Source organism: Triplophysa rosa, linkage group LG10 (genome assembly GCF_024868665.1).
Source record: "Triplophysa rosa linkage group LG10, Trosa_1v2, whole genome shotgun sequence".
NCBI classification, from domain to species: Eukaryota; Metazoa; Chordata; class Actinopteri; order Cypriniformes; family Nemacheilidae; genus Triplophysa; species Triplophysa rosa.
This window is the reverse complement of record NC_079899.1, coordinates 15,405,855-15,427,935: the sequence shown is the minus strand read 5'-3', so window position 1 is coordinate 15,427,935 and position 22,081 is coordinate 15,405,855. Positions and strand designations below refer to the sequence as shown.

At 39.9% G+C, this 22,081-nt stretch overlaps 1 protein-coding gene across 2 annotated transcripts in view; it reads left to right on the top strand.

Moving 5' to 3' along the window:
• The window catches only part of luzp1 (leucine zipper protein 1), a 48,631-nt gene that overhangs the window by 7,833 nt on the left and 18,717 nt on the right, over nt 1-22,081 (top strand). Inside the window, exon 2 of one of the 2 annotated variants that reach the window (XM_057343624.1) lies at nt 5,498-5,638. The exons of the other annotated variant lie outside the window; for it this stretch is intronic. The gene's annotated coding sequence lies outside the window, so the exon portion shown is untranslated. The remainder of the gene's footprint in view (nt 1-5,497; nt 5,639-22,081) is intronic. 2 annotated transcript variants of the gene reach the window in all.

Below are 22,081 nucleotides of genomic sequence, written 5' to 3'. Positions count from 1 at the left end.
AACATAACGCTTCATTATGTAAGGTCTTTATACACCTCTGAAGATGCAGTTATGAATATTATATTGCAATTCTGTCAATGAATTACACATTGGATCTTTCATAGAATGAATTTAAATGAACTTTTATCAATCATTTGTGGTTGGACATTATGGTTTTGTGTTTAGCCATATGCTTAAAAATTTGTGCTTAAATATGTCCTTTAAAATCCCTGGAGGAGTGTCTTGGAAACAGACAAGAATGTTTTTACAGATGCTCAATGCAAATCCCCGTGACAGCCTAATGCATTGCTCTGAGGGACATCGCACTAGGGCTGCAACTAACGATTATTTTGATAATCGTTTAGTTGGGCGATTATTTTTTCGATTAATCAGATAAAAGTCTAATTAGATCTTTTGCTTATAACTAAATCAGAAATGGGAAAAGTATACACAACTGAACTCATTAACCTTCTCCCAAAATGTTGTGGATGACTCCCTAATAAACACACCAAGGCTGATAAGTTGATTCATGTATGTCATATTAGAAGCAGCTGACAATAGTCTCTCCCAAACGTGGGAGGGAGGGGACGGTTGGCCAAGGAAATCATTATTTTTTTTGTGGCATGAAAAGTGAGATATTTGTCATTCATATGTAGTGAAACAGTAAAAAGTAGGCCTACTTAGAAAAAAATATAGGCTACTTAAGTATAGTACAGATACTCAAAAAGTGTACTTAAGTACAGTACAAATAAATGTACTTCGTTACTTCCCACCTCTGAACCAAATAACCCCCCAAATCAGAGTATTTAGCCACAAATTGGGTTTTACTAATATAATCTTTAATTTTGTCATTTAAAAGACATCTCCCCTTTAAACTTTAAAACTGCGGGGCTTGAAGAGCTGCATGCAAAACACATCTGACTTTAAAACTGAGCAACTTGTACCGGACGGAGAGACAAGTTCGACTTTAAAAATGCGCACCTTGCGCTGCACGGAGAGAAACATCTGACTTAAAAACAGCGCAGCTCGGGCTGCACGGAGAGACACGTCTGACTTTAAAACGGCAATGCTCATGCTGCTCGGAGAGACACGTCTAAAATTGTCATTTTAAAAGGGAAGAAGATGTGCTTGATTTATAACTGCGCAGCTCGCAAGTGACGTCACAGACCATCTAATCGATAATGAAATTCGTTGACAAATATTTTCATTATCGATTATTATCGATTTTATGGACTAGTTGTTGCAGCCCTACATCGCACATACTATAGCTAATAGGAACACGGTATTTGATTGACAGTTTGAAGTACTGTCTGTGCTTAGAATGTGTCAGCTGCATCCCCTTCCTCTGATTGGCTGACAGCATTCATGCATTAGTCTACACAGGAGATGATTCAGCAAAGCACTGTAAGACAGTACATCAAGATCAATCCCGTCTGTGGCACGACACATATCCTTTGTATTGACTCTCACAGCAAAATCCACCAGCGACAAAGTCTATGTGTCTGTTGTTTGGTTTATTTGAGGACAGTTAAACTTTGCTATCTTTTATTAGAGGCAGTATTACTGTGAACTGTGCAAACACATTGATAAAGTTAAGCTGAGGCAGACCCAGGCTTTGTCTGTTTCGGTTCTAGGTGTACTTTATCTCCAATAGAAAGCACGTTTCTGCTTTCACACTATAGATTGTAAAAAAATTCAGAGTTTGTTATGTAATGGACATGTGGTAGGGAAAATTTGGAGTGAAAGTTCAGAAGTTTGAAAACTTTGCCCTGCATGTCGCTTCCTGTCTGAAACTTGTGAAACTTGTGAAACTTTTACTTTTACACATGGCAATGGAAAAGAATGTTCCGATTAGCATTTTAGACCTCTCAATGTCAAGAGAGAACTATGAATGAAGATGAAACATCGCAACAAATGAAAAAACATCCAGGAGCGTAAGATCTCAGAAGCAATGGAACATGTTTTGTTGTCCATTTAGGTTTTGGGTCCACAAGCCAAACTTATTCAGGACATCTTCCAAGAATAGATGGAAAAAATATTCTTTCAGTCTTTCACCATCTGGATTGGTGTGTTTATGATTGATAAAGTACTAACCAATATTTTTGAGGTTTTCTCATGAAAACTTCATTATTTAGGATTTCAGGCCTAAAATGGACAGCATAACACTCTAAAAGTGAGAATTCAGAACATTTAACGGTTCGGGAGTGTTGCCTATTGATCTTCAATTCCGTTGCAGAAGAAGTGAAGAGAAGAAAGAGTTGAAATATATTTGTTGTAAATTCCTATGTCACATTACATGTGTTCTGGGTCCTCTAGCCTGGCTCATATTTTTTCTGGCTGTGGCCTCAGTGGGATTTTATCAGGTCCGTCCAAGTCTGTAAGGCCCGTTTGCTTTTCTAGTCATCAAAGCCACAAGTTGTCAATTCAAACCAGGCAGCGAAATAATTTCTCTTGCCTGCTCTTGTTCCCTCTGTTGCTGAGGTATTTTTGGAACTTAATGAAAAGAGAAATCTCAACCACTTGCCCTTAAAAGGGATGTCTGTGTCAGCTGAGTGGAAAGTTGTGTTATTAATGTGTTTGACGTCTTACTCGCTGTGTGTGCCGAGTGTTTTGTTAAAAGGGCTGAAGAACACAGGAATGCTCTGGGTTGGATGGTTAAATTGGGATGGACTTAATCTTTACGGAGGAAGAGGGGGAAAAGGGGCATAGTTAGCATTTTTAAGAAGCCATTCCAGCTAAGGCCTACTTTTTGGCCTCCTCATACTGTTTCTGTGGAAGAGAATTGTACATGTCTGATGTGATACCCTGAATTCTGTTTTGTACAGAGGACTTGAAAGTAACTTAAACAAGCATTTACTAGAGAAATAGACTATAGTTTAGACATTGGTTTCTAATGTATTTAAAATGCTGTGTAGTTTTAGTGTTGTCAAGGTCCCAAACTTTCAGTAGTCTGTACCAAAACCATTAAAATCTGCTGTTTGCTGCTGTAAAAGTTCAAGAAGATAACTGACTGAACATAAATGCTTATGCAATATTAGAACAAACCTATGCTTTTTTATTACATTTACACAAGACGATGTATGTTAGAGTTACTGTACTGTGCTGTACTGTTTTCTTTAGTCCAAACTTTGTTCCTGTTTTATTTAAATTGCTTTTTAAATCTGGTGTCAGATTCAAGTCATCCAGCCATTGTCACGTCTTACTGTGTGTCTATAAAAAGTTCCCGACTGACTATCTGTCAGCAGTGTTGGGAGTAATGCGTTACAAAAGTAATGTATTACAGTAACGTATTACTTTTTGCTGTAACGCAGTAGTGTAAGGCATTACTAATCAATTTTCAGTCATATTTTACTCGGTACATGTTCAGTAACGCTTGCGTTACAACAAACTTTTCGCCCGCGAGACATTAACAAATCAAAAATCCCTCAAGTTCTATTTCCTGTTTGTGAATAGACGCATGTGGTGTCATTCATCTCCCTCTGGCTGGTGGAACTTTGTATTTTGTATTGTAGCGCGGCATGATTTCAGCCTCTGAGCTCGAGGTCCGAGGCTATTGGCCCCGCCCGGTTTGCTGTAAGCCCTAGCGCCAGTGTTGCCAGGGTCGCGGTTTTCCCTCACAATTGGGCTATTTTGAAAATGCAGTTGCGGGAAAAATTATAGAGCCGCGGGTTTTGGGGCTACTTCATAATGTACTGCGGCCGCCAAAATGTTTATTTATATTCTAAGGATAAATGTTAATTGATGAGATTCTTAATGTGTATTCATACTCAGATGAATACCTGGAACTAAACACGTGCGCACCAATTGCCAACAAAACACAGACATAGGGCTGGGCGGAATGACGGAATATTCCATTACCGCAGAATAAAATGTCAACCATAAGAGATTATTTTATTCCGTGTATTCCTCGGAATGTATATAAGTAGGCGTGGTTAACTCTGCGCTCTGCAAGTTGGGCGTTATTATGAAAAACCATGTGAATTAGTTCACCCATAACAAATTAGCAAATCAAACATACTTCTTTAAGTCTGTAGTTTCATGATCTGCCCCAGTCCTGCGCTTTCTCTCTCATCTGCAGTGCTCGTGCGTGTGCATATAAAAAAGCTAATTCTCAAGTATTTCAGAAGTCAGGTTGCTTTGTAAAGCTGTTAATAGTTTTAATAAAGTTTAACTTTATAGGCAAGCCAAGGCGAAACTTGTTGAAACGCGTGATGATGCTTGCCACGTGAGTGCTTTTAGCGTGACGTGTTGCTACTGAAAGACGCATGTGGAGTCACCAGAGACTTGCAGTGCAAAGACAAGCGCGATAATTAACAAACTTAAAGACAGAGAGTCGCAACACACTAAAAGTGCGCATCTAATAGAGAGTGAAGAGCGATGAAGACCTACGTACTGTGAACACCAGTTTATAACACCAGTCATATACTGTACTCTCATTATTTGTGCATATATTCATACTTCATTGTTATACTTGTTGTCTGTCTTCCTACTGTATACATATGATATAGTATAAATATAAATTAATAATAAATCTGATTGTCAGAACTTAATTTGATATCTTTAGTACATTTTCATAATTTGCCTAAATTTTAACTATGGTGAGCATTTAAATGAACCGTAATAAATAAATAAATTAAATTGATCTAAGAAAAAGTAGTTATAAGATATAGAATTAAAATAGTGAAATATAGTTACCGTGAAATAAAACTATTAATTCCGTGAAACAGATTTTTGGTCATTCCGCCCACCCCTACACAGACATATGACTTATTTTCACTTACTGCATGCTGTTCATGTCCGGCATTTTTTAGCTCTGGGACTGCGTCATCTATCAGTTTCAAACAATCTCCAAATCCAGTGTTATATCCACCGATTATAGAACATCCATCACTGAAATGCCGTGAACAAACAAACGCACCTCAACTTCTCACTATCGCAAGAGTAACGAGCTGCAGCCAATCTTGATGGTAAGCAACTCTCGCTCGTCGGTTGACGCGTGGACGCGTTGCCGTGGGCGTGCTTTTCTGGGAGAATTGCCCAATAAGGGACTAAGAAAAGTTATTACGAAACAGATTTTCATGTTTGAAAAAACTTTCCGAAACCTATGCGAATGCTGGGGGAGTGTATCGAACACAGAAATACTACGTCATACGTCCAACTAGTTTTTTGACAAGTTGACCATGTCAAGCATGAGAAGACAGCACGTTTAACATTGTAAATAAGTCAGAATGCATGAAACACCGTTGCATCCCCCTTTTAAGAAAATGTTATAACGCCAACTTTTTTATTTTTAGATACCAACTTAGCCTTTTGACAACATTGGTAGATGTGCTGTGTAATTTAGACTCTGTGTTTTATATATTTAGACGTGGTCAAGTTCAGGCTGTGTTCTGGAAGTTTGGACTCTGTTCTGCTGTAATTTAGACAGTGTTTTATGGTTTGTTAAAGGGATATAGCCCCAAATTTTTATTTTTTTATTTACCCATGTCATTCTAAACTCTATGACTTTCTTCTGCAGAACACGAAAGAAGATATTCTTAAGAACGTTGGTTGCCAAACAACATTGGGGCCCCATTGACTTCCACTGTATGAACACAAAACCACAATTTGAGACATTTCTCCAAATAGTAGTCATATGCAAGGTTTAAACGACATGAGGGTGAGTAAATGTCAAAATTGACAATTTTTTATTTTTTTGTGAACCATCCCCCTTGTGCCCATCTCCCTGCATCACTGCAATAAGAATGTTCTTATCTCTCTAAAGGAGGCGCAGCCCCTGCAGATTTAAATAAACATCGATGTCATGGTAGCCGTGACAATGCTCATGGCATCAGGCCAGGCTTTCGGACATCATTGTGATGTCTGGTGACCCACATAGAAATGTGCGATGCACACATCGCGCATGCACGCTGACCGCCCCACTTCCTGTCAATTGGTGACGAGGTAATTGGATTTAGAGCTGTCAGTCTGTCTGGGGTCTACAGGACTAAAGAGCTGAATAGAGAGTCAGCCTTTTTTGTTTCTTGAACAAACTCTTTATTGACAGTTTTAAGTCTGGGGTTATCTGTTTCTGTCTCCGAGCAAAAGGAATTTTCACTGTGATGTCTGGTGTGTAGAGATCTGTCTTTAGAGCAAAGACACATAGCAAACAAAACTAGATGGATAGATAGAAATCAAAGTAGTAGAAAGAGAGAAAGAGAGGTGGGCCAGGCACCTGTATCAACATCTTGAGGCTGGTTTTCATAAATCCTGTGCTGTGGTGGGCCCAGTGCTCTGGGCAGTTATAGGAGGGGAATAGCAGTGCAGACTCTCGGAAACAGGAAGTAGCGTGTAAGCAGAACTCATGGGAAATTCAATCCCAGACAATTCACGAAATACTCTTCTTTTCTCTGTGCAAGAAGCTTGCTTTATAGCCACATGTCTAAAAGAAAGAGAGAAACTAAGCAAGTAAAAGCAATCAAGAAAAGCTGCTCAGTTATGAAAAATATAATTGTGATTATTATTATGGTAGCCATGATGATTATTATAATTATTGTCACAAATTGTGCAAAGCTTCAATTACAGTTCCAATAACAGTATAATTAATGAATAAACAAAATAAAGGATTTAGGATGTAGTTGTTATATTAAAGTACTTTAATGTGCATTTTGTAACTTTTATAGAAATTAATCAGAATTACAATATGTAATATGTAAATGGCTCAAAATTACGATGTTTTTCCCATGTCATAATTTTACAGTTCTATTAAGTGTGTAAAAAAGATGCAAGAGAATGCAGAAAAAGAGACATGGGAGGCCGAAAGTATCAACGCTTAGTTCAAGAACAGTAAAATAAATATATGACTGTTATGCACATCCGACATTCTGTCATTTGGTTTTTCTTGGATGTGAAAGATCTTTAGGCACAATGTTCAACCGATTCATTTTGATTCGCCTGATTAAATGTCAGCAGGGCTCTTGTAGCTGATTGTTTGTAGCGCATGTATAGTACAACTTGTTCTCGCTGATTTAAGAGCATATTAACTTTTTGATGAATCGTAGGCAAGTTAGCTATAGAGGCTTCAGTGCTTGTGTTGTCCAATAAAATTAGAGCTTGCTGTAGCTTTCATACCCCATTTCCACTGACATGGTGCTGGTTATGGAGCCAGAGGCCACCTGGCCCTGTTCCGCACGTTTCCACAGAAGAAATGGTGGTTCTGGGTTGGAAAAATTGGTTCTGTGTTGGCACCTTAAAACTTGCTGGTCTCAAACCAGTAACCACTAATGTCACTTAAGGGGTAGGATAGTTTCCTCGCCATGTAAAGTATTCAGAACAATGACTTATTCTGACTATACTTGTACAAAACAAATCTAAATGGCAAAAACTAAAGCTGTCTACATTAAGAATAAACAAAAACTGTGATGTAGCATCCTACTGAAGTCCTGGATTTTGAAGACTTCTTTTCAGCCCAGTCGGAGATGCCTCTACAGATGCTTTTCTTATGTCTAGAGTCTGGGCTTATACATTACCGTGTCTTCAAGTTCAATACACTCGAAAAGCTCTGGTTTGGATCACTTTGAGGTTGTTAATGCTTGTCTAAGCTTGTCTCTCTCTCTCTCTCTCTCTCTCTCTCTCTCTCTCTCTCTCTCTCTCTCTCTCTCTCTCTCTCTCTGTCCCTCTCTCTCTCTCTCTGTCTCTCTGTCTCTCTGTCTCTCTCTCTCTCTCGCTCTCTCTCTCGCTCTCTCTCTCGCTCTCTCGCTCTCTCTCGCTCTCTCACTCTCGCTCTCTCTCTCTCACACTCCCTCTCTCTCCACAAGCATGCGATCTCATAGCCCTCCTGTGCTGGATTATTTTCCTCTGTGATCAGTGAAAATATACATGTTCTCAGACAAGAATGTACATGGTAACATGTTGCAGGCTCTAACTTTTTCTGTACCTCTGTCTCTCGCGTTCTCCCACTTTCTCTGAAATTCTCAAGTACCTCAAAATCTCACAAGTACAAAGCAGCATGGACTTTCTAGTTTCAGTCTGTTAGATGTCGTAGTTAAAGGGATAGTTCACCCATAAATGAAAATTCTGTCATCATTTACTCACCCTCTTGTCATTTCAAACCTCTATGACTGTCTTTCTTCTGTGGAATACGTAAGAAGATTTTTGAAGAATGTTGGTAAACGAACAGCAGCGGCACCCATTCACTTCTATTGTATGGACACAAAACCAATGCAAGTCAATGGGTGCCGTCCTTGTTGGGTTAAAAACATTCTTCAAAATATGTTCTGCAGAAGGAAGTCATACAGGTTTGAAATGAGAAGAGGGTGAGTAAATGATGACAGAATTTTCTTTTTTGGGTGAACTGTCCCTTTAAAGTGATACTTCACCCAAAAATGAAAATTCTGTCATCATTTATTCACCTTCGAGTTGTTCCAAATGTGTATACATTTCTTTGTTCTGATGAACACAGAGAAAGATATTTGGAAGAATGCGTATAACCAGACAGATTTTGCCCCCCATTGACTACCATAGTAGGAAAAATTACTTGATCATTTTTTTGTTCTGTTGAACACAAAATAAGACATTTTGAAGACTGTAGGACAGCAAACAGTTCTGGGGCACTTTTGACTACCATTGTTTTTTTCCTACTATGGGAGTCAATGGGGGTTGAGATCTGTTTGGTTATGAGCATTATTCTAAATATCTTTCTCCGTGTTCATCAGAACAAAGAAATGTATACACATTTGGAACAACTCGAAGGTGAGTAAATGATGACAGAATTTTCAGTTTTGGGTGAAGTATCCCTTTAAGGCCTCTCTGACCAGACTTTTAGAGTAGTTTAAAGGGGTTTTGGAACCACCTCAGGTTTGTTCTCCTAAAAGTGGGATTTTACTTGAGGTTTGACTGTACATTTACACACACACACACAGTCTGGTTTACTATCTCCGTGGGGACAGTCCATAGGTGTAATGTTTTTTATACTGTACAAACTGTATATTTTATCCCCTAACCCTACCCCTACACCTAAAGATCATAGAAAACGTTTTGCATTTTTAGATTTTTAAAAAATATTGTTCTGTACAATTTATAAGCTTTTTTGCCCATGGGGACCTAAATTTTGGTCCCCACGGTGGCACGAGTCCCCAAGTGTTGGTGTGCATTCAGGTTTAGGTCCCCACCGGGATATAAAAACATGTCCGCACGCACGCACACACACACACACACACACACACGCACGCACGCACGCACGCACGCACGCACACACACACACACACATCAACTCTCCTTCTCACACACACGCACACACACACACACACACACTCTCACTCATGATTTTCTCATCATTTTTTGACAGTTTTTTGCTACCAGTCCTAATATTTTCTCAAACCATTTAAAATAATTCATTCACTTCCATGTCTGACGTCACTGTGGCTAGATCAAAGTCTGTTTTGTCCGGCTGGTTCCATTATATATGTGTTCTCTTCCCTGTCATTAGTTTAATCATGATATTTATAGTAGAAAAATCAATACCTGTATTTATAATGTGGTTTGTTCAATGAATTCTATACCACACTGTGTCATTTACAAAACCTGCTGTTAATCTGTCATAAAGTCTGCTTGCAATGTCTTGGCACTTCTAAGGTGTATAATTATTTTGTGATGAATATCTTTTCAAACTCAAATAAGGATTTATTTGTCTTTTTAAAGCCAATAGGATGGTGTCAGACATGAATGATTTTCTACTTGCAAGTTGGTAGCAGGTGGTACGAAAAGCCACAATTTGGATTTTATTGGATCTCGAAAGTATTGGAATGGAATGGTAACAATTTCATATAGCTTATTAATGTCTGTTCTTAAAGTTCTTAGTCATATTTTCAATAGACACAGACTCACTCTGTCTTGTGATGTCAAACTCTGGTCATACGACAAACAGGCCAGTCATCAGTCTATCATAAATGACGCATTCAGTCAGTTCACAATTATTATTTCATTCAGTTTGTACTCGCGGCTCACAGCTGTCAGTCTGTCAGCTGTGCTGCCTGGAACTATATCAACATGACTCTGGTCTGACTCATTTCCCGCCCATAATAGGATATGGACACAAGCTCCTGCTGAGGGATTTGTGCCTTTTGCAAGAGGAATTCTATGCCTTTGTCCTAAAAGCACACAGACACATACATTTGCGGGTAGAAATAGGAAAAGCTGTTCTGGAGATTTTTTTAAGAGTGTTTTGTCCAAAGTAGGCTGAAAGAGCGGCTCAACTCCTGATGGCTATCAGAATTCCCAGACAGTCAAGTAACTTTACTTGATGATTAGGCATATTTCCTGAACTTGGAATTCCCTTCTTCTGAAGAGTGTTTGGGAAGTGTTACCGTGACAATATAGTTGTGTTGTGTTGTGATATGTGTGCTTGTGGGATTCTGAGACTGTTTTGTTTCTAAATTGCTTCTCTTTTCTTTTTGCTGTATTCCAATTAACTGTCCCAGCTGTCCTGGTAAATTCTGTCTATGTGTGTTTTGTGTGCATGTGTGTGTCCACCCAATTACTAAGGGGCTGTTTGGAGAGGTCTGCACAAACATACCACACATACAAGCAACTCTTTTGATCCATTTTATTTTCTACCCCAAAGTCAAGAGTGAGCAAATGCTGTCAAAGGTCAAGCATATTAAACGCCCACCCACTTTGATGACATTTGTTTTCTGTCTCTGTCTCTGCTCTTTCTCTCTTTCAGGAAAATGTTGCCTAATTGAAGTAGTATCTGTTTGGGCTGCTGGTATTGGGTTTTTAGTCCATGCCAACCAGATGGATTTGGGGAGAAAGACTCTTTTTCAGGCCATATAAGGACGCAATGCAGGAATCTCACTTTTAACATTTACGCTTGGCACTCCTCTTGCTCTCCTCTCGTTCTTTCACTCGCATTTTATCCAGTATTCATATAGAGCCACACGTTTCACATGGATTAAATAGCTGAAATTGATTTAAAGATTATACCTAGATTTGTCCTTTTTAAATGATCATTTATTTACCCTCTTGTCATGTCAAACCTGTATGACTTTCTTTCTTCTGCAGAACACAAAAGAAGATGTTTTGAAGAAAGTTTGTAACTGAACACCGGCAGCACCCCTTCACTTCTATTGTATGGACAAAAAAACTATGCAAGTGAATGGGTGTCGTCGCTGTTCGGTTAACAACATTTTTCAAAATATCTTTTTTTGTGTTCTGCGGAAGCAAGTAATACAGGTTTGAAATGACAAGATAATGAGTAAATGATGACAGCATTTTTATTTTTTGGTAAACAATCACTTTAAAGGGATCTTATGGCACGAATACGTGTTTTTCTGTATTTTTGTTGTTTTATAAGTTGCCCGTGCATGTATTAGACACGTAAAATTGCAAAAATTAAAGTATCGGAAGAAAAGATGCATTCTATCTAAAAGCGAATGCTCACCCAGACCTGCCTGAAACGCCTCGTGTAACCACACCCCCACAAATCTACGTCAGTTCGTGGTATGATTTGACTAAGACCGCCCAAATGTATATGCAAGTAAGGTGGGCGTACCTGTCAGAACAATTGCTTTGGAATCTGATGTTCAAGATATGGTAAGAGGCGTTACATTTCCGTCACACGTTTTAGTATTCGACCAATCACTAAGCACTGGTTAACTGGCCAATCATAGCACACCTCGCTTTTCAGAGCGATGAGCTTTGTAAAAAATCCACGTGTTTCAGAGAGGCGGGGCAAAGAGGAGGTACAAACATGCACAGTATGTGGAAAATACAGCATTTTTAAACCTTAAATCGGGTATACACATTGCATTACATCTAAAACAAACGATTATATTCGTTTTAGCCGTGTCATATGACCCCTTTAATAAAGATATTTTGGTAGCCTCAGACTTACGTGCGTAAATGAGTATATAAAAATATTAGGGCTGTCAAACGTTTAATCACGATTAATCGCATCCAGAATAAAATAATGCGTTTACATAATATATTTACATTTACATTTCGCAGATGCTTTTATCCAAAGCGACTTACAAATGAGGCATAACAATGGAAGCAATCAGTGCAACTAAAGGGCAGCAATGTGTAAGTGCCATAGAACTGGCCTCAGTTTGTCTAACACAGTGCATGAAGCAATATAAAGCTCTATAGATAAAAACATATTTACAGACAGTAGTTTTATAGAAAAGAAGAAACAGTAAAAGGATAGCAAGAGGAGTCTGAGTTATTGTGTCAGGTGTTGACGAAAGAGATGTGTCTTTAGCCGATTCTTAAAGATGGCTAAAGATTCCGCTGTTCTTCTAGAAACAGGCAGATCATTCCACCATCGTGGAACAGTTCCATAAAAGGTGCATGAAAGTGAGTTTGTGCCTTTTTGGGATGGCACCATAAGATGTTGTTCACTTGCAGATCGCAAGGATCTGGAGGGACATTTGTCTGAATTATTAAGTGTAGGCATGGGGGTGCAGAACCAGTTGTCATCTTATAAGCCAAAAGCAGAGCTTTGAATTTGATGCAAGCGGCAATCTGTAGCCAATGTAACCTGATGAAGAGCAGTGTAACGTGTGCTCTCTTTGGCTCATTAAAGACCAATCTTGCCACTGCATTCTGGATCATTTGCAGAGGTTTGGTTGTGCAAGCTGGAAGGCCAGTCAGGAGAGCATTACAATAGTCCAGTCTGGACAGGACTAATGCTTGTACCAGGACTTGCTTACCATCCTCTGATAGGAAAGGTCTAAATTTCCTAATGCTGTACAGGACATATCTACATGACCGGGTCGTGCTGGCAACATGATCCGTGAAGCTTAGGTGATCATCAATTACCACTCCAATGTTCCTGGCTTTCCTGGAAGGTGAAATGGTTGATGAACCTAGTTGAATGGAGAGGTTGTGATGACTCTTTGGGTCAGCCGAGATCACAAGCAGTCTTTGCAAGGTTCAGTTGCAAGTGATGGTCTTTCATCCAGAGATGCGAGCAGATACTGTTGGATTGTCTGGCTGAAAGGAAAATAAAAATATATTTCCGTGCACTGTACTGTTTATAAAAACATACACATAGATGCATAGATTTAAGAAAAATATATGTAAAGTATATAAGTAAATACATGTAAATTTATATGCACAGTACACAAACATATATGTAAACACAAACCTTTATTCTGAATGCGATTAATCACGATTAATCTTTTGACAGCCCTAAAAATATATAGGTATATATAATAAAAGTGTAAAAACTCTATAAAAATATAAAATGTATTTATATTAATACAAACCTATATTATGAGTGTATACATACATTTATTCAGTTTTGGCCCTGAATGCTTTTATTGTTATTTTTTACAGCTGTGACCATATTCATATTTTTGCGCAGCACCTATCGGTACTGTTATAGCTGATCTTTACTGTTGTTGCATAGCAACATTCTGGTATTGTTTACATATCAAAGACTATATCTAGACAAACTAGTCGACCTGACTAAATGATTAGTTGTACAACTATTTAACCATCGCAACACATCCCTAGCAGAGCTTTTTGCAGATTCCACACAGACTTGGTCGTTCACTTGAAAGCCGTAGTTTCAAATCATTTTTCTTCTTCTTTACCGGCATCTTCACAAATTGCTCAGCCAGTTGTGAAGGCAGTCTGTCATTTCAAATCAGGCTAATTCCTCATGAGATGGGTGTGAGTGTTTTGCATGTCGCACAGACTTTGTGTGTAATAACACATTCCAGAACACGTTCTTCAGGTAGGACTCAGAAAGGACGCAGGCGTTTTATTCAGCATTCCTGTCTGTCAGAAAATACAAACATGAAAACATTCAGCTGCCAACCTAATGTGCCAGTAGACAATAAAAAACTGAATTCCAAAGATGTTACAACGTTTCTCTATTCTTCTCTTTAATCTATCCACTCGCTCTTCCCTCCCCTGAGTTGTCTTTTACTCTTTCTTTTTCTTGCCTTTGCTCTCTCACGCACACGCGTACATGCCATCTTTTAACCTTGTACCTCTTTGGGCGTCCCGCATTCCTCGTGTTTAATTTGGGGCATTCCTTTCCTTCACTCGCAGACAAAACAACAACAGCAAAGAGAGAAAATTCTCTGGACCATGAGCCCCTCTCTAATCACATACAGGAAATGGGCTTCCGTACAACACGAGACAAAGAGAGCAAAACAGGCTTCAGATGTATCATGGGCTTCTGAAATGGAGGTTTTGGAGATGATGATTGTTTGTGCTCTGGTACGTTTCAGCTTCAGTGTTTTTGTGCTTTTGCTCCAATTTAAATGAAGTTTTTTTTAGTTAAGAAAACGTAAAAAAAATACAGATGACCGTTTGTCCAATCGAATGTTGTTGAAGAAAGAGTCTTTCATTCTGCATTTGTGTATCACACTGAAGGGGCTTATTTCACAATAACGGCCGACTGCTTGTACATTATCCCGTTTATTACACGGCTACTTGCCACATGAGAAAAAAACTGGACATGAAATATTTTATTAGCTAATTTTTACCGAATGCACACCTTCCGTGAGGAAAAGCTGTTTACTTTCGGTTTTAAGGTAAGAAACGACGTTCAAATGTCACGAACAGGCAATTTGGTATAATGTCATATATGTTATTAAAAGACATATTTATATTTAATTTGTCAAAAAAACCTGTCAAAATGATTTGCTGCATCCGGATTACTGTGTGTTATTAGTTTTGAGCGGTTGTTATCTGGTAATAAAGAACCTGCAAATTCAGAATCAAGCATTCCAACGAGCCGTGTAATAAAGTCAATTAAATAATTAGTAGCCATGAATTACTCTCTCTTTCTCCATCTGTCAGTAACACATTACTTTGCAATAACACATAATTATGATGAACACAGAAACAAAATGGAAGAAGAAAGTGAAAAACATGATACAGCAGAAAGAAGGAAGACCTGCAACAAAGCACCACAAATGATCTGAGTGTGTTTATATGTGTGTGTATGTGTTTCTCTGGCAAATCTTTGTTTACTTTGGCCAGCATCTTACAAACTTGTCTAGAAGAGAGAGCACAACTATCAAACACACTCTACATCCCCAAATGACTCCACAGAGAGGTTTTGTCATTTACCAAATCTGTAAAGTAAAGTTGCAAAGTAAACCCAAACAAACATGCAAATATTTTTGTATTAATATTTACAAATGCCTGTGTTATGTTTTTATTAACATCATGGACAATCAGTCAGCTGATGTTAAATATTTATTTGAGGAGAAACTGGAGTGTGTCCTTACAATGAGAGAGGGAGAGTGAGTATTGTGTGTCTGGTTACAGCAGGATCACACTGAGAATGAGACCCACACAAAACATGAACCCTATACTTTATAGTTGTGCTGTGTGTGTGTGTAGAGGGAAGGAACAGTGGCGCCGGGTTTAGAGGAAGTCACTCACAAAGGGTTCAGATGGACTCTGGGACCATATACACATTAACCAACCATTTCCTCCTCACACACACATTTTGGATATGTTAAATAATGCTTAACAGTAACGTACCTTTGATTGCCTTGTATTAACCATAGGAAACAAAAAACAAACTTACTTTCTAGGAATGCATCTTTTCTCAGTGATAACCACATCATTAATACTGTACCACTGTAAACATGTAAGAAAACAAACCCGTCATGACCACCATCAGCATAAACTAGGGCATTACTAGGAAACGTAGTGGCTAGGGTGTTCCCACCCAGCAAATAGTCGTCGAAATGACGTCACTGCCAGACATCCAAACAACGTCCAAATATGGTTGAAAAGTGAAAGGTGAAAAGACGTCTTTTTCAGGTCGTTGAAAAAACGTCTGTAAAAAGACGTCCGTTTAAAGTCTAAATTTCCATCGTGTTTATAACCTCATCTCGATATTGAATGTTTTATTTCCTACGTAAAACGTTCCGATGTACCGACCAAATTAATAGTGAATGTTAATTCAACATCGAAATTTGATTGACCACCGATATACCTTTCTAACTGGAAATTTGACCAAATTAGACGGACTTAACAAAAGCCAATTTTCAATGTCGTTTTTTGGGACAAATTTGGAACAAATTTAGACGGACCAAAAAAAGACCAATTATCTACGTCGTTTTTGGGACAAATTTCGACGGACCAAAAAAGACCAATTTTCGACGTCGATTTTTGGGCTAAAAGACGGCCAGGACGGGCCGACTTGATTTAGCCCAAAAAAAGACATCCAAATGACGTCTGGTGCTGGGTGGGTTCTGGGTAGTTTCCGGAATTGCACTGGGCCAAGTCAAAGATATTCTGAAAGCTGAAAGTAGGAGTATCCCTCTTTTCAATAGTCCAAATGATTTGAGATGTAATTTATGCTCTTAGCTCAAATGATATGAGATGAATTACTGTATATGCCAGTCAGTGTCACTTTCTTTCTTTGTCAAGGACCATTAATAAGATTACAGGTAAGATAAAACTCTTACTTTAAAATGTTAATGAATGTGTTGATGATTTGGAGAGATACAAAAGACTTTATATAACCAATTGCAGGACTGTCTGGCTGACCAATGGCAGATGGAGGGAATTACCTTAGCATTGTTGTTTGGTCATGCTAGTGCTGCAGAAATTAGACATGTTCACTTTCAAGTCCTTGTAGGGAATTTTATTGACCTGGGGTGCCTTCGTTCAGGAATGCAGAACTGCCTCAGTATTGTTCTGTTGTACATTGTTGGCATAACATGTTCTTGTACCTTGTACGCAATTCTGTACCTGCCATGCATTTTCTGCCAACTCTTCTGACTGTGTTGTGTTTTGTAGTAGCTCTGTTGCTAGGGTTTGGTTTTTGGAATCTGAACTTTGTTCAGAATGATTTTTTTATGTCAGTCACAATCAATCAATAACCTAATTGTGTTTAATTTTTGTGGCTGTGTGGATTTTTCTGATCAGAGTTGTATTTTCCCTACAGTTCAGCGCGCTGTGGAAAAAAACAGCATATGCTGGGTTAGGTATGTTTTGATGCTGGTTTGACCATCTTAAACCAGCCATTGACCAGCACATGACCAGTTTAAACCAGCATATGCTGTTTTTTTCAACAGGGTAGCCGAGCTAGGAGACCGTTTTCTAAATTTGTACGGATTTCCCGAGGCCTGATTCTTATTTTGGATGGTAATATTTCCAGATTTATTTCGAGTAGTGCTGGAGTGAGTTGTAGTTCTGCTGTAATAACTGAGCAGTGAAAGCTAAAGCAGGTCACATACACAGACCCTTTATATTCTGGGTCATCCAGATTGAGACCAGGATGTGAGAAGTGTTTCCAGGTTATTTTATGTGTTTTACTTTAAGTATACTCTGTCTCTCTTGTCTCTAGTCATTCAATTTGTTTATGTCTTTAGAGATAAGATTTTCTGGAAGAGGCACTCAAATACACAAACACACACAGTCCAGCCTGGCGAACCACCTTTAATCTTTACCTCAGTGTTACACTTGTTTACGTAGTGCAACGTAACACGCATAACACACAAAATTCCATTCTGAAGAATGACTATTAATGTACATTCTCATTTTTGAATGATTTTTGTGTGCGTGAAGAAAGACATTACGGAGTCATTTTTAGGCATCGTTTCATTCAGCTGTTAACTTTGCCCTTCCTGTTTGCACTGCCATAACTAATAATAAAAAACATAATCTCTCTTTCATATGACTTGACTTTTGGCTTAATGATTTTCAAACAGACAGGCAGAAGGTATAGGCTTAGGCTTAGTCATGGCACACACTTCCCTGACAGCTGTTATGCGGCACCACAATGTGTTGTACAGAACACACTCATAAACGGTTTGGTTTCAACCCTTGGATGACTGTAAATGGCAATTATGCACAGCTTTAACTTTCAGTAAAGTGCGCAATGTATTAAATCTGCTGATTCTCAGGACAAATACTTTGCAGTTTAGCATTCATAAATACACTTACACAGCATGCAACTTTTTCGAAACGGCAGTGAAATGTAGTATACTTGCTTTATAGGGATCTAAACTGTATTCATAGAAATGCACATATAATCAAAACAGAATTACAAACACACACACACTGAGTGTCGAGACTTAATATCTCCACCAAATTCAAATAACATACAGTAGCATAAACAACGCCCAAGTACCTATTAATTAGCAACAACTAATCGATAATAATCGATAATGAAATTCGTTGTCAACGAATTTCATTATCGATTAGTTGGTCTGTGACGTCACTTGACGTCAAGCAGTTATAAATCAAGCGCGTCTTCTTCCCTTTTAAAATTACCATTTTAGATGTGTCTCTCCGTGCAGCATGAGCTGCGCAGTTTTAAAGTCAGACGTGTATCTCTGTGGATGCGTCTCTTCGTGCAGCGCGAGGTGCACAGTTTTAAAGTCACACGTGTCTCTCCGTGCAGCACGAGGTGCGCAGTTTTAAAGACAGACGTGTCTCTCCGTGGATGCGTTTCTTCGTGCAGCGCGAGGTGCACAGTTTTAAAGTCACACGTGTCTCTCAGTGCAGCGCGAGGTGCGCAGTTTTAAAGTCAGACGTGTCTCTTCGTGCTGCGCAGTTTTAAAGTCAGACGTGTCTCTTCGTGCTGCGCGAGGTACGCAGTTTTAAAGTCAGACGTGTATCTCCGTGGTTGCGTCTCTCCGTGCGGCACAAGTTGCGCAGTTTTAAAGTCAGACGTGTCTCTCGGTGCATGCGTCTCTCCGTGCAGTGCGAGGTGCGCAGTTTTAAAGTCACACTTGTCTCTCCATGCTGCGCGAGGTGCGCAGTTTTAAAGTCACACGTGTCTCCGTGCTGCGCGAGGTACGAAGTTTTAAAGTCAGACGTGTATCTCCGTGGATGCGTCTTTTCGTGCAGCGCGAGGTGCGCAGTTTTAAAGTCAGACGTGTCTCACCGTGGATGCGTTCTTCGTGCAGCGCGAGGTGCACACTTTTAAAGTCACACTTGTCTCGCCGTGCAGTGTGAGGTGCGCAGTTTTAAAGTCACACGTGTCTCTCCGTGCAGTGTGAGGTGCGCAGTTTTAAAGTCACACGTGTCTCTCCGTGCAGCACGAGGTGCGCAGTTTTAAAGTCAGACGTGTCTCTCCGTGGATGCGTCTCTTCGTGCAGCGCGAGGTGCACAGTTTTAAAGTCACACGTGTCTCTCAGTGTAGCGCGAGGTGCGCAGTTTTAAAGTCAGACGTGTCTCTTCGTGCTGCGCGAGGTACGCAGTTTTAAAGTCAGAAGTGTATCTCCGTGGTTGCGTCTCTTCGTGCGGCACAAGTTGCGCAGTTTTAAAGTCAGACGTGTCTCTCGGTGCATGCGTCTCTCCGTGCAGCGCGAGGTGCGCAGTTTTAAAGTCACACTTGTCTCTCCGTGCAGCGCGAGGTGCGCAGTTTTAAAGTCACACTTGTCTCTCCGTGCAGCGCGAGGTGCGCAGTTTTAAAGTCACACTTGTCTCTCCGTGCAGCGCGAGGTGCGCAGTTTTAAAGTCACACTTGTCTCTCCGTGCAGCGCGAGGTGCGCAGTTTTAAAGTCACACTTGTCTCTCCGTGCAGCGCGAGGTGCGCAGTTTTAAAGTCACACTTGTCTCTCCGTGCAGCGCGAGGTGCGCAGTTTTAAAGTCACACTTGTCTCTCCGTGCAGCGCGAGGTGCGCAGTTTTAAAGTCACACTTGTCTCTCCGTGCAGCGCGAGGTGCGCAGTTTTAAAGTCACACTTGTCTCTCCGTGCAGCGCGAGGTGCGCAGTTTTAAAGTCACACTTGTCTCTCCGTGCAGCGCGAGGTGCGCAGTTTTAAAGTCACACTTGTCTCTCCGTGCAGCGCGAGGTGCGCAGTTTTAAAGTCACACTTGTCTCTCCGTGCAGCGCGAGGTGCGCAGTTTTAAAGTCACACTTGTCTCTCCGTGCAGCGCGAGGTGCGCAGTTTTAAAGTCACACTTGTCTCTCCGTGCAGCGCGAGGTGCGCAGTTTTAAAGTCACACTTGTCTCTCCGTGCAGCGCGAGGTGCGCAGTTTTAAAGTCACACTTGTCTCTCCGTGCAGCGCGAGGTGCGCAGTTTTAAAGTCACACTTGTCTCTCCGTGCAGCGCGAGGTGCGCAGTTTTAAAGTCACACTTGTCTCTCCGTGCAGCGCGAGGTGCGCAGTTTTAAAGTCACACTTGTCTCTCCGTGCAGCGCGAGGTGCGCAGTTTTAAAGTCACACTTGTCTCTCCGTGCAGCGCGAGGTGCGCAGTTTTAAAGTCACACTTGTCTCTCCGTGCAGCGCGAGGTGCGCAGTTTTAAAGTCACACTTGTCTCTCCGTGCAGCGCGAGGTGCGCAGTTTTAAAGTCACACTTGTCTCTCCGTGCAGCGCGAGGTGCGCAGTTTTAAAGTCACACGTGTCTCTCAGTGCAGCGCGAGGTGCGCAGTTTTAAAGTCAGACGTGTCTCTTTGTGCAGCACGAGGTACGCAGTTTTAAAGTCACACGTGTCTCTCCGTGCTCCGCGAGGTACGCGGTTTTTAAATCAGATGTGTATCTCCGTGGTTGCGTCTCTCCGTGCGACACAAGTTGCGCAGTTTTAAAGTCAGACATGTCTCTCGGTGCATGCGTTTCTCCATGCAGCGCGAGGTGCGCAGTTTTAAAGTCAGACGTGTTTTGCATGCATCTCTTCAAGCTGCGCAGTTTTAAAGTTTAAAAGGGAGAGGTGTTTTAAATGACAAAATTAAAGATTATATTAGTAAAACCCAATTTGTGGCGTTTGCACTTTGCAAGTACATATTAGGCTAAATACCCTGATTTGGTGGTTTATTTAGTTCAGAGGTGTGTAACGAAGTACATTTACTTGAGAACTGTACTTAAGTACACTTTTTGAGTATTTGTACTTAAGTATTACTTTTTCTGTTTACATTTTACTGTACTTCACTACATTTGAATGACAAATATCTCAGTTTTCATGGCACAAAAAATGATTTCCTTGGCCGACCCTCCCCTCGCTCCCATGTTTTGGAGAGACTATTGTCAGTTGCTTCTAATATGACACACCTGAATCAACTCACCAGGTGTGTTAATTATGGAGACATTCACAACATTTTGGGAGAAGGCTAATGAGTTCAGTTGTGTATACTTTTCCCATATCTGATTTACTTATCATAAGCAAAAGATGCAATTACATTTATATCCGATTACTCGATTGATCGGAAAAAAATCGTCCAACTAATCGATTATCAAAATAATCGTTAGTTGCAGCCCTACTATTAATAATTCGTGGCCAACTCGTGCATTTTACCTCTCTTCAGATTTTCCTGTTTGTTTAGCGTGGATGTTACGCTGCATATCGTGCTTTTGAGTCTTGTTTGGGTCAGTGAACTGGTTGCTGGACTTGTCGGAAGGAAGTATAAATGTTTGGCTTGCTGCAGAGTGGCTGAGTCATCAGTAAGGATAGAGCTATAAATAAAGAGGTATAAACCTCTATTGAACTTGATAAATACTGAGATAAATGACTAAATTACTTCAAAACAAAACTGTTGAACTGTAAGTGGCCATCTGATACGAAGACATTTCTAGTGAAGATGGTTTTTGGAGATTGTTTGGGCTCTTAATGTTTCAGGCGTTTGTCCAGGAGATGGAAATGAGTGTCTGTGATGTTGTTCAGGGCAGATGGAGGAAGATGAAACATAAGACAATGAAAGATAGACGAAGACAACGCAAGGGTGTGTAAATACTTTACATACTGGTGCTTTATGCAGTTTTGTCACATTTAAATCAAGCGCACAAAGTAGAAAATAACACCCTTTCATGCACACACAAACACACTCAGCAGATGAGTCCATGCATGCTGAGATGATACTGGTGACATTTTTTTAATCTCATTAAATTGGTTAAAATCCTTGTTACACAGCATGACATCCATGTTCATTCCTTTCAGTTTTATGATGTATTCCAGCTAGCCAACCAAAAATGAGTCGGATCTGAATGTAGCTTTGCATGCATTTGTCTGTGTGTTATGCATTACATGTGTTACTCTTTTTGAACGATTTGTGTTTTCATTTAGATTAATGGGGCTAAAATGAGGCTTGTTATTTTTTTATTTTTGACTCCAAGCCCAAACAATCTGAGTTTAGCATGTCTTTATTTTAAACACTGCACCGTAAAATAAATTGTTGTTTTAACTTAAAAAATGACGTT